Source organism: Notothenia coriiceps, unplaced genomic scaffold (assembly GCF_000735185.1).
Source record: "Notothenia coriiceps isolate Sejong01 unplaced genomic scaffold, NC01 NC01_scaffold00037594, whole genome shotgun sequence".
Classification (NCBI taxonomy): Eukaryota; Metazoa; Chordata; class Actinopteri; order Perciformes; family Nototheniidae; genus Notothenia; species Notothenia coriiceps.
The window spans coordinates 307546-319625 of record NW_011370295.1 but is presented as its reverse complement, the minus strand read 5'-3'; the positions used below and the strand labels follow the sequence as shown (position 1 = coordinate 319625).

Sequence of the window (12080 nt, the reverse complement as noted above, 5' to 3'; positions counted from 1 at the left end):
TGCACTAAAATTTGAAAGTACACAGCCAAAAAGAATCCGCCCCTTCCTTCAGACTTCCTTACAGAGCACCTCCTCCGCGAGAGCAGGCTGCAGTAACGTTACATATCAGGCAAAGCTAAACACATCTAGGTTAGCAATACTACACAGCCAAAGCAACTCCGATATTGACTCTGGTTTGACTTCTCCTAGTTTCCACTTTCTTTTTGTTCTTAATTTGCTCCGTTACATTTTTTCTTTTGCGACCAGTAGACGATGTTGAACCTAACTCTGCCATGGTGAAAGTGGCCGACTGTTGCTGGCGAGTCGTTGAAGTACTGCTGCAATGCACGCCCAATGACGGCACGCCCAATGAGGCCGGCTAAACGGATTGGTTGTAGTTTTTACAGTATTACGGGTTCCACAGATGACATTTTTGTATGGATTTTTTGTCAAAGCACTTCAGATATTCATTGCTATTTTCTACATTTATGCTTAAACTTGCTTGAAAATTACAATTAAAAAAGTGAATGCAGGATTTGATATGTTTTACGAGACATAAGGGCAGGAATTCAGAGGGAAAGGAGCAATTTTGAGCTCTGCTCTTAAAAATGGCTTTTTTTTAAGGTCATACGTCAAACGCGTCATATTACATCACAAAGGGTAAACATCTCCGCTCTCTGACCGCGGCTATAGTTAGTAGTTGCGTTGAGTTGAGCGGTTGTGTTTTAGTGAGCTGGTATTTTTCGGTAGTTTTACATTGTATTTCACCATTTGTAATCATGGTGCAGTATTGTGTTTATATTATCAATGCTACTTTAGTTATAGCCTGATATATGATAGCTAACTTTACAATGTTGTGATGTGACGTTAGCTAACATTCTGTAGCTAACGCCGATCACTCACCAAGATAGCTGCCCCTTCCCTGCTCTCTCTCTCCCCTCCGGTACAGCTCCGAAGGTAGTGTGGAGTTGCATTAGGTAAAGTTTTTCAGGAAACCGTATTACATCTCCCTCCCCCCTTCGCTGCTCTCTCACCTGGAAGTTGCTCTTTAACTCAAGGGCTACCTTTATTTGATTTATTTGTAACATTATCGGATATATGTTATTGAGTAATAAACACAACTAAATGATTTATTCCCATAATGATGTTATCTAAACAAATACATCCATTAGTTGACCAGCAGAATATGTGTCGGCTGCTTTTTTGATTCATTGACATTCCCAGGTTGCAGCGTTTCAAATATGAATATTATACACACTTTACATGTTTTGAAGCATATGAAAATACTTTAGTTTTGGACTGTTGCATTTGAAGACGTCATCTTAAAATTCTATCTACGAGACTTAATACCAGACTAATCTAATGATGTGTGTTTAGCCAACTCAACCAAGCTGTTTGTAAGTTCAGCGTCCATCCACTAATAAATAGCTGGTCAGAAAAATAGAATTGTATCTTTGATGAGTTTAGCTTTCAGTACAGTACACAGAAAGGATCAATACTGTGATATCGCAATGGCAATATCAGTCAAAATCATCTTTATTAGTTATTTCTTCCAAATCGTGCAGCACTAATGCAATGCATCATGTTTTCCAGACTCACCCAGCCTCTCTTAGGAAAACAGGCAGAAACACTTTTGGGGTGTTTGTGAATGTTACTTTTGGAGGATAGTGCAGAGTTGATTTGTCCAACTTGTTTCTTTGTACTCTACAGAGATAAAGTCTGCCAGAGTCTCCTCCTGTGAAATGAGTGTGTGTGCTCTCCCCCTGATGTATTCAAGAGATAGAGTTTGGCCAGCTCTCCTCCCCGTGTCCAGCTTTATCAGCCAAGCAGAGCACAGCACGGTTTGTATCTGTGTGTGCTCTCCTTTTGTTCAAGTATTTTGCAGAGGCAGTTTATTCCTCTATCGCCCACTTTCTGGCAAGTCACTTCCATATGGGAGAGTTTCAGTATGTTATGATAATGTGGGAGCTGTTGCACCACATCTGCCAGCAGGTGCAGAAAATGTGTTTTGTGTTCTGCCAGTCAGCAAATGCAGCAAACTGTCTTTATGTCAAATACTTTCACACAGATCTTTTTCACCCTCTTCCTTTGCCTTGTTCGAGTGTTATAGACATATAAATGTGGATTTGAGTGTCTATAAAAGGTCAACTGTGAGGATTTGAATCTTAATGTGATCACAGACCTGCATTTCCCCCCCATGGGGTCATTAGTTCTGTGGTTGAAGCCGGCCATATTGAATGAATGCCAGATAATATTGTGCTTGTTACATGAGCACTTTTACATAGTCGTCTCATTTATCTGTTAGCCGTGGGCAGTACACACCATCTGGAACCTTGGCCCACTCCCACAGTCTCACGGAGACCGAAAAACAAAGCTAGTACTCTTCCTGTTTTACACATGACTGTCTGATAATGAAGGATTTTTGGATAACCGTCAGTTTCAGTCAGAAATCCAGTGTTCTTCTCCACATGTTCCTCATCCTTCACTATTCTTTCCTCATTGTCCTGTTTTGTTCTCGGTTAAGTCCTTCACCTCCATCTCTGCCAGCAGTAGATGCTGGAGCTTTGTGGAGCCTAAATACAGCATCTCTCCACTCCTAGTCTAATCTTCCAGAAAGAATGTCTTATAATACCTCCCACTCACGTCCCGCAGTGGTCTGCTCTTTACAAACAACAACATGTTTTGTCAGTTTTTACCAGGATGCACCAAATAGCCGATTGGCAGTAAACCTTCAGAAGGCCGATGTGCCGCAGCGGCAGTGTTTTCTGCTCTAATCTCAGAAAACAGCCGGCTCCTGTTGCTGCAGATTTTAACTGTAGATTGTGAGCCTTTTCATCCAGAGGTTTATCGCTCAGGACAAATGCTTGTTCAGCCTTTCAGTGGAAATGTCAGCCCACTGTGTTTGAATAGACCCTCAGCCACAGTCTCTCATCCTTACCTTCACACATTTGTTTTGGACAGTGAGTGGTTGGTTTGTAATCAAATGACCTTTGGTGATAATCTGACAGTGTTATACAATAAACTCTGCAGTTCATATCTGTGGAAAATACTTGAATGTACTTGCTGCTGTATTTCTGAAGGCATTAACCTTTAGCAGTTATCAACGTATCTTATTTCATTCCTTTTCTTACCAGATATTTAGGTTTAGCTTGCAATTTAAGAAGGACCTTAAGTCAAAGATTCTGATTTTACACCCAGAAATACTATAGCCATTACGTGGAAGGCTAATTCAGGTTCAGAGCCTGCGGCTGTGATATGACTTTCTGATAAGTATGTATTTGACATAGTTAGGCTGTTCTTATGATCTGCTGCCACTGATGTTTCTCATTTTAACTTTCAAAGATAATGGTTAACAATAAACCTGAAATCACTACCTGACTGTCGGCAGAAAGTGATGATCAATTATTCATTATCACGAGTTACCAGAGTTCAAAGTGACGTCTTTAAAATGTCCTTATTTGTCTGACAAACATTCCAAACCTTAAATATATTCAGTTTACAAATATATAAAACAGAGAAAAGCAGCAAATACAAATAGTCACAATTAAGAATCTATAGCAAGCAAATGTTTGGCATTTGTGGTTAATAATGAATTGAATGTCAAAACTGCCTTTAATTTTCTCAGCGCACATCAAATATAACTGTAATACAATTTAGGTTGCAATAATATATTTTTTATTTAAAGATTGAACTTATGCTTATGAAATGATTTGATATAACTGGTTGCAGCTACATCATACAAACAGCTCCACCAGAGAGACACTTACCTTTGCCTTTTCTCCTGTAGATCCTTTCAGAGTAGTGACAGTGAACTGTGTTTATTTTCTGGCTGCGAGTTCTGTCAGTGAAATCCAGGCGGGCCGTGTGGTGGGCCAGCCAGAGGGGCTCCAGATCCAAACCCTGCCAGACTCTTTGTGTTTGTTCAGAGAAATATCTCATTACTGAGCTTTATGGGAAAGCAATAGCTAACATGCTAAGAGTGTCAAGGGTGGCATTTTTAGTTAGAATAATATTATATTTTTGCTGAATTTGTCTGAAATTAAAACCTCAATGTAGCCTGGGGTCTTACCCACATTTTCATAATTTATTTCCCCCCCAAGTCCAGTAAAATAACATGTACCATTGCATTAAGTTTGTTGACACATTAGCATAAGTCTTTCAATCATCAGATGGCTGCTGGCATTGGTTTGCTGCCTATCTATTGTTGCAGTGTAAATGTGTATTTTGTTATTTTAACATTACATAGATGATTATGTGGGCTGCTTTGATGGATTTAGGTCACCATGGTAACATAGCAACTGCTCCATCTTTACTGCATGTATTAATGTCAATCGGTTGATTAAGTGGGTTAAGACCTCTTTCAGAGTCGATGTATCTCTGAGCTGTCTATATGTGATGTGTTGCTGTATTTAGTCACACAACAATAGCTGTGAGTATCAAAAAAGCTTTACTAATTATCTGGTCATCACCAATAATCAGTTCTAAGGTCTTTGGCGGATTATTGATTTTTTGACAAAAACTATTGGAAATGATTACAGGGAGGGATATTTAGTTTCAATTGTAATTCCTTTTGTGGCTGATGTATCACAGATTTGTATGAATATTCAACACTAAATCACTTTGAAAACCAAGAGCATGTTCGCATTTTGGATCAAGCAACATTACGAAGAGTACAATTAAACTCGAGCAACATTATCTAAACAGAGTGCCACTTACAATGCAATTTATACCCTAGTAGTCCAGTGCTCCTGTTCCCCAAAACTCCTGTCCATGGAGTCCTGTTGGCAAGGGGTGGATTGTCAGAGATGGGGACATTCAACCAGTGCTATTTACAAACCCCCAGCACCTACAGAAGTGAGAGACATTCCTCACTTGTATTGCAAAGATGCAAAGTGTGGAGAGAGTGGAAAGTGCCAGTGCCTCTCTGTTGGCCTTCCCTGTACGGAGCTCTGCACCTGCTGTGCAGAATGTCAAAATGTTTCCCCTAACGTTTCTGAGGAACCTGACATTTAACATTATATTCTAGTATCTATATACTTGACCTCTCACTGAATGATTTAATGAATTGTATACTGTACTTTGAATTAAGGTTCCAGTTTCAATAAAAACTGTACTATTTACACCTATGTTTTAGAGGCTTGCAATTTAGAACTAATACACTTTATTTTATTGGGTTACTCTTATTCTGACTATTTGGTGATGTAGTTCAACCACCTGGTATTTCCCTCTCCAAATATGATGACCATCAGAGTGAGCATTCTTAACTTATAGGCTATTATGCCACTTATCCCCCATTCGGAATGAGACTGTATCAGAGAAGAGGTAGGCCTATGTCTAAAGAAATCTAATTTACAATAGAACTGTACCAGATATTTCCATACAACTACTGGTTAGTGTTCAATAGCATCCTAAACAATTCAGAAATGGTATATGTTTTAGGGATTTCTGTTTTTCTGATAAATGAGAGAAAAGTGATTGAGTCCTATGTTCCTATCACCAAAAGTACCATTTCAGTCTAAACTAAAGCTAAGTTTACAGGACTATAATTCAGTATTTGCATGGTTAAATAATTGTCAGACTATTTAGTGATGTAGGACAGCCACCTGGTTCATACCTCAGCAAATCTGAAGAGGAAAAGAGTTGTCATTCTCAAGTTATGGGCTCTTTTGTCACCTTTCCCACATTCGGCCTGGTCTAATTTGGCTCTTTTTCAGGGATTGGGGTAGTTCTAAAGAACAACCCAAAAAACATTTTTTCCCCCAAAATAAAATTTGACAACAATCAATTTCATTAATGGGAGACCCTAAAGATAAGAAAAATCATTGTTGTCATTTGTTCTACCTCGGGTAGGGGTATCTCAAAAACTAAAGCCTTTTTTGAAGACTTGCTGCTGGACTATAGGTGTTTTACAACAATTAACACTCTTTATACNGCCAGAGGTCGCTGTATACCTAAAACCGCCAACGGGTAAAATGTACCCGCTCACTGTTCTTGATGATAAATAAAATAACATTGTACCTTGCAAATCAATAGCGGGTACATTTTACCCGTTGGCGGTTTTAGGTATACAGCGACCTCTGGCGGTTCTAGTGTTAACCTCCGGATAGCAATGAATATCTGAGGTGCTTTGACAAAAAATACATTAAAAAAATTCATCTGTGGAAGCCGTAATACTGTAAAAACTACAACCGGCTAAACGGATTGGATTGCCGCCCTGTCTGTCAGCCTTCCATCTCGTGCACGCACAAATGTATCTCGTGCCCTCATTGGGCGTGCCGTCATTGGGCGTGCGTTGCAGCAGTACTTCAATGACTCGCCAGCAACAGGCGGCCACTTTCACCATGGCAGAGTTAGGTTCAACATCGTCTACTGGTCGCAAAAGAAAAAATGTAACGGAGCAAATTAAGAACAAAAAGAAAGTGGAAACTAGGAGAAGTCAAACCAGAGTCAATATCGGAGTTGCTTTGGCTGTGTAGTATTGCTAACCTAGATGTGTTTAGCTTTGCCTGATATGTAACGTTACTGCAAGCCTGCTCTCGCGGAGGAGGTGCTCTGTAAGGAAGTCTGAAGGAAGGGGCGGATTCTTTTTGGCTGTGTACTTTCAAATTTTAGTGCACTCGAGCCGGTTTCTGAAACTTACCTACCCCAGCTTTAAGCATAAATGTGGAAATAAAAAACCTGCAAGTTGCTCTTTAATGCTCAACCTGGGAGGAAAGATAAATAAAATGTTGTATAAAAGTCTCAGAGCGTCTTTCAGAGAAAATCTGTTCACAGCCCAGCCCCATGACTCTAGACTTTCCATAACAGCAACCGGCACTCAGGGATGATTGGAAACAACAGCAGATCGCATCAAGTTTGTATTCACTGAATTTGGACAGTTGCATAGGGAATCAGCATCTAACGGAATTTAAATCTATGTTTGTTTGCTTGAGTCGGCTGAAAGTGCCAAATAGGCAGAGGATCAGCACGTAGGTTAAGTGCTACAGCAAAACGAGATTTGACAGCACAGCAGAAAGGCCCAGAGGAAGTCTTTTACATAACGAAAATGTGCCACATTTTGTGCAGCTGAATGCAGAGAGAGCAGAAAGGTAGGTGACGTTAAACTGTGAGAGAGATGCATGTTGCTCTACCCTGAAAAACACAACTGGCACGACTGCGATAAGAGCTGACGAGCTCTCGCTAACGTCCTGGCCGGCACATCTGAGCCGAGGTTGACGTCTGCTCCTTGAACAACATAAAGCGGAGATGACGCTGCTGGCTCTTAGCAAGCCGTCCCCCAGCAGTCTAAGCAACACGACAAGCAGGCACATAAAGCTGCTTATGTCCTTTCCAGTACACGAGAATCAGCATAGCAGAGATCACAAAATCATCGTTTACGCAATGAGGAATTAAGAAAAACACGAGCCGAGGGAAGATGAGAGGAATATTGAGCTGCACTAAGATGTTTATATAAAGAAACAACTCACATTCTGAAATGTAATCACAAAATGGAGTTGGGCGGCCTTCTGCGAGATCTATCCATTTATTTTCTTGCTTAACCATTTGTTAATTATGTTGTTTTTACCCCAAATTACAGAGCCTCAAACAGATACAGATATGGGGGCACAGTGTCTGTTTTTTCTACGCATGAACTGTATTATATTTTCCCCTTATGTAAACCAAAAAGTTGCTTCCTCTAAAAAGCATAATTAAATGTTCATGTGTTACCATCCAGGTTGGTAAACATCAGCATAACGTGCCATCAAACCATGAAATGGTTTTATAAATCCAAAACAAAATGTTACATATTTCGGTACTATAACTATCAATTATCCTAGCTGGTCCACTGTTTTAGAATAACATGTCAAACATTCACAGCAATGTTACTCCACAAACACTTTGCCATACATACTAAGTTGTCCTTAAGGGGAATCGTTTTTAAGTTTAGGGAAATGTGTGCTTTCTTACCAAGAGTTAGATAACATATAATAACCACCTGCCCTTTATATAGACCACCCTCGGAAGCCAGCCTCTTCGACTTAGGACCAGAGATGCGGGCATGGCTACACGACACCGAGTTGGACCTCTGGCGTTCCACGAAAGAAGAAGAACATATCAGCATGCTAAGTAAGGAGTTTGAGTCGGATGTTATGAGCTTAGCTTAGCTTAAAGACGGGAAGCAGGAACAAAGGTTGCCTCGCACTCCCTGAAGGTCAAAAATACACCTACCAACACCTCACAAAATGTGTTTAATCTGTAAACAAAGAGAACAAAACAGTTTGTAGTTTCAGACCCACATGTTTACATTGCGGTTCAGGTTGAAACAAACCAAATACAATGTGTTCATTATTAGAGCATGACATGGATCATCTGATTTAACATAACATAATCATACTCCCTGAAACTGTTCTTCTAAGATAAACTCAAATCAAGGCTAAGAGACCCTTATTTGCTGCTAAAAAACAAAAGGATGCTTTCATGGGTTGCTGAAACGTAGGTTTTTACACTAACCAGAACAACCTCTATCTTTACATCACTGAAGTTCCTACTGTATATCCCAACTCAGTGACACGTGAAGACGCTCTTTTAATTGAGCATCCTTTTGGGACAGGTTTCCTTGAACAGGCAGAGAGGAGCTTCTCCGAATGGAGACATGAATGCTTACATGTCATGACGAGAATAGAGAATCGAAGCTTTCATCCTACCTCTACTCTCCGAGGCAAAAACAGCATGAAGGGAAGTGTAGTTGCTGTGTGCATGCTGCTGCTTTTAGCAGCGCCACAAATGAGTGAACAAATGTTTTCAAAAGATAACCAGATAGGTAGGTGCGTGCACACAAACACACACACACTCCAACACTAAAGCCTTAGAACAAAAACATCCGACACCATCATAAGCTTCAACCTATTGATTTCATTAACGTCATATTTTATTCAGAAGGAAGAGGGAACATATTGGTATGAAGTTAACATGTGTATTGTCAAAGTTGAATGNTTGATATTTTAGGGCTGTTGACAGTATTTTCTGATTTATGGAGTGATAAAAAGAGATATCCAAAATCCCTTCTGTAAAAGCCTTAGATACTAATATGACTACAAAATGAAACAAGAATTTTGAACCTGGCTTTATCCAAAGTTCAGATTTCGATTCCTGAAATGTGTTAAAATATGCACATATTTGATGAGATAATGGCTAATTTGCATATTTAAACATGCTATTTCAGAAAACTTGTAATACAAAAGACAATTGCCTTATTGTAAGTAATTAACTGGAGACATTTCTAGCTGATACCTTTAAGTTAAAAAAATTACCCTATTCACCTGGGGTGTCTCGCCTTTGGCTTATAAGGTCACATATAATACTTTATTTTTGTTACTTAAAGGATTATAGTCTTATATTTCCCATATTTGTCAACATTAGCATTTTTTTTAATGCATTAATGTAGAAGTTATTCTTAGTGGTTATTGGGTGCTTTAAGATAAGTTTTGACATTCCTGAGGTACAGGTCGTTATAACAAATTACAAGCTTGTTATAAGTCAGGCTTACTGTTGTCTCCTAATAATTACATTTGAAAGGCTTACCATTAATTAATTAAAGAAAGGTCTTAATTGAAGTTAAAATATTAAAACTTGTAAGGCATAAGAAGTTAGATTTTATGAATCCCTTTACTCAGACCTTGTGAAATCTAAAAATAACTGGCAACATATAACCAACTATGCATCGTATGTTAATGCCAAGCAGCTCAGGATAGCAAAGAAATGTGCATTCAAATTTTTGTATATTTTATTTTGGGTGGCATTTGTGAAAAAGGACTTAAGGAGTCCTGTAGAGTAACCTTATTTGCTTTAAGTAAAAGTGAAAAAAAATCATTAAATACATCTAAAAAATGTTTAAAGTTATTAAGTATTTTAGTTCTTGGCCTCATAAGTCCGTATTAAGTGCTTTAAAATGTGTTGTATAATCTATAATTACAATGGAATGCGTAAAAAGGCATTATGTATATGTATGAGGGCTGTATGAGTAGCTACATATACATATAGCACTATAAACAGATTCCAACACACAATTAGTGTATTTATAGGCCATAATACGCATGCGATTAAAAGAAAGTGTTGCTGAACGTTTGATTAAAGTCATTTAACGGCCTGTGTAGACGGAAGTCCTTCCATAATGTCCACTTGATGCAAACGGCTTGTTGTGTTTGACAGCAGCAGCAGCAGCAGTGAAAGTGCAGCAGGCGTTAGCGTTACACAGGGAACATGTTAATGATATTCTCAGCAGCTTAATCTGCCTATTGCCACTGCCCCGTAAACAAATAGAGCGTCCGCATGTTGATCCGCGGGGGGAGAAACTGGAATCCATCACCAGAACAAGTGAATGGATGAAGGTGTAGCAACAGCTGCTTGACTGATCACACACCACACACACCGTCACCCCACATCTGTTTACCACTCCGACTCAGCCACACGAGTGTTTATATCCACGGCAGTAATTGAGCTATTTTCCAGAGGGCAGCTGTGACCCACACCAAGTTATATCCCAACTTTCCATTAAAGCGTGGGGGGAAGTTTTTACCGATAGTAATCACGCCCAGCAACACTGCTATGTAAATACGGCTTATCAGCGTTGCCAATTTGGTTAAGTGACATGTACGTGGGTGATTCACACACTCAGCTCCGTGGCTGTGACACAGGTTACGTACAGTAGTCGTTTATAACGTAGGTAACTAAGTATGCATGAAGGCAGGACATAATCAGAAAAAATTATGGCGTGTCAAACCAATATTATCTCTAAAAAAAAAAAAAAAAGATTCAAATATGCTAACAGTCTTCAATTTGCCACGTGGGCAACTTAACTGTTCGTGTTCGTGTGCATATGGAAATCGCAATGGGGATATCTAGATCTCAAACACACCATTTAAATATTCAAATGTTAACACCAAACAATATAATGCATTATGGGTTTTAGTATTTGCGTACAACTCGTTTGCTGTTTGCTGCTGGGCTGATACGAGGGAGAGGGATGGAGAGGGGAAGATGTGGAGCGCACAAACAAAGCCTTTGTCTGCCGCTCATAGGAAAATAACATCTGATATCTGTATTCACTTTTTACGTCCACTCTTTAAAACACAAACCATGTCACTTTGTCCATACATATTAGATTAAACTGATCTTCTTATCCATTAATATAACCGACTACCTGTCCTGTTATGAGGGAAAAAAGAGCAGCAGAAAGAACAGGAGTGGGAGATATTGACATTACACATTATTTCATATTATGTTTTATTAATAGTAGCTGCAGGCGACAAGGAGAATAAATCTGTTAATAGACCGTCCGATATCTGCCTAGGAATTGAACAGCCTTTGTTTTTGACATTGACAAAACAATAACGTCCATCCCCAATTTTCTTTAATTTTAGGAAAGAGGTTCAGATTTAATTTTCCTAGTTGCCAACTATTGGAAACAAATTCAAACTAACGGTTAAGCAGCTCAGAAGGTTGACAAAGTTTTTGCAACTTTTGTTGATTTAGGAGAATACACCAACTGTTTTCACATGTAGTGTTTTATTCGTGGAATCAACTATTTTACACAACAATCAAAGTCAAGGTAAAGCAGCTCACAATGTGGCGATGTAATGAACTTGTTTTGACACAGTAGAGCAAAGTAACATGGCTTTCTTAATCAACATATTCAAATGAGGGATAAACTGGACAAAAAAGATTGAATATTGGACACTGGAGACAAACAACACATCACACTTAGTGGTGGAATCAGAAACAATTGAGCAGCAGGTAGCAAACTAGTCTATAGAAACAAGGTGCTCCAGGATACGTAGGTAAAGATCTTATCCTAAACAACAACATTCGAAAACGTATATGGAATATAATTAAATTGATTGGTGAATCAGAATAAAAGGGATATGGTGTTATCCAGGGATTATACAATTTACATGTAGACCCATTAAAGGTGGGGTAGGTAAGTTTCAGAAACCGGCTCGAGATACACTTTTTGTTATATTCCATGGGATGCCTTAACATCCCGATTAGCAATGAATATCTAAGTGCTTTGAGCAAAAATCCATTAAAAAAGATGTCAACTACAAACCAATCAGATTTAGCCG

The 12080-nt window shown here is 39.0% G+C and overlaps 1 long non-coding RNA gene across 1 annotated transcript in view; it reads left to right on the top strand.

Moving 5' to 3' along the window:
* The first annotated feature begins 7954 nt into the window (after positions 1-7954).
* The window catches only part of LOC104967719 (uncharacterized), a 21127-nt gene continuing 17001 nt past the window's right edge, over positions 7955-12080 (top strand). The window contains exon 1 of the long non-coding RNA XR_800756.1: positions 7955-8085. This is a non-coding gene — a long non-coding RNA (uncharacterized lncRNA). The remainder of the gene's footprint in view (positions 8086-12080) is intronic.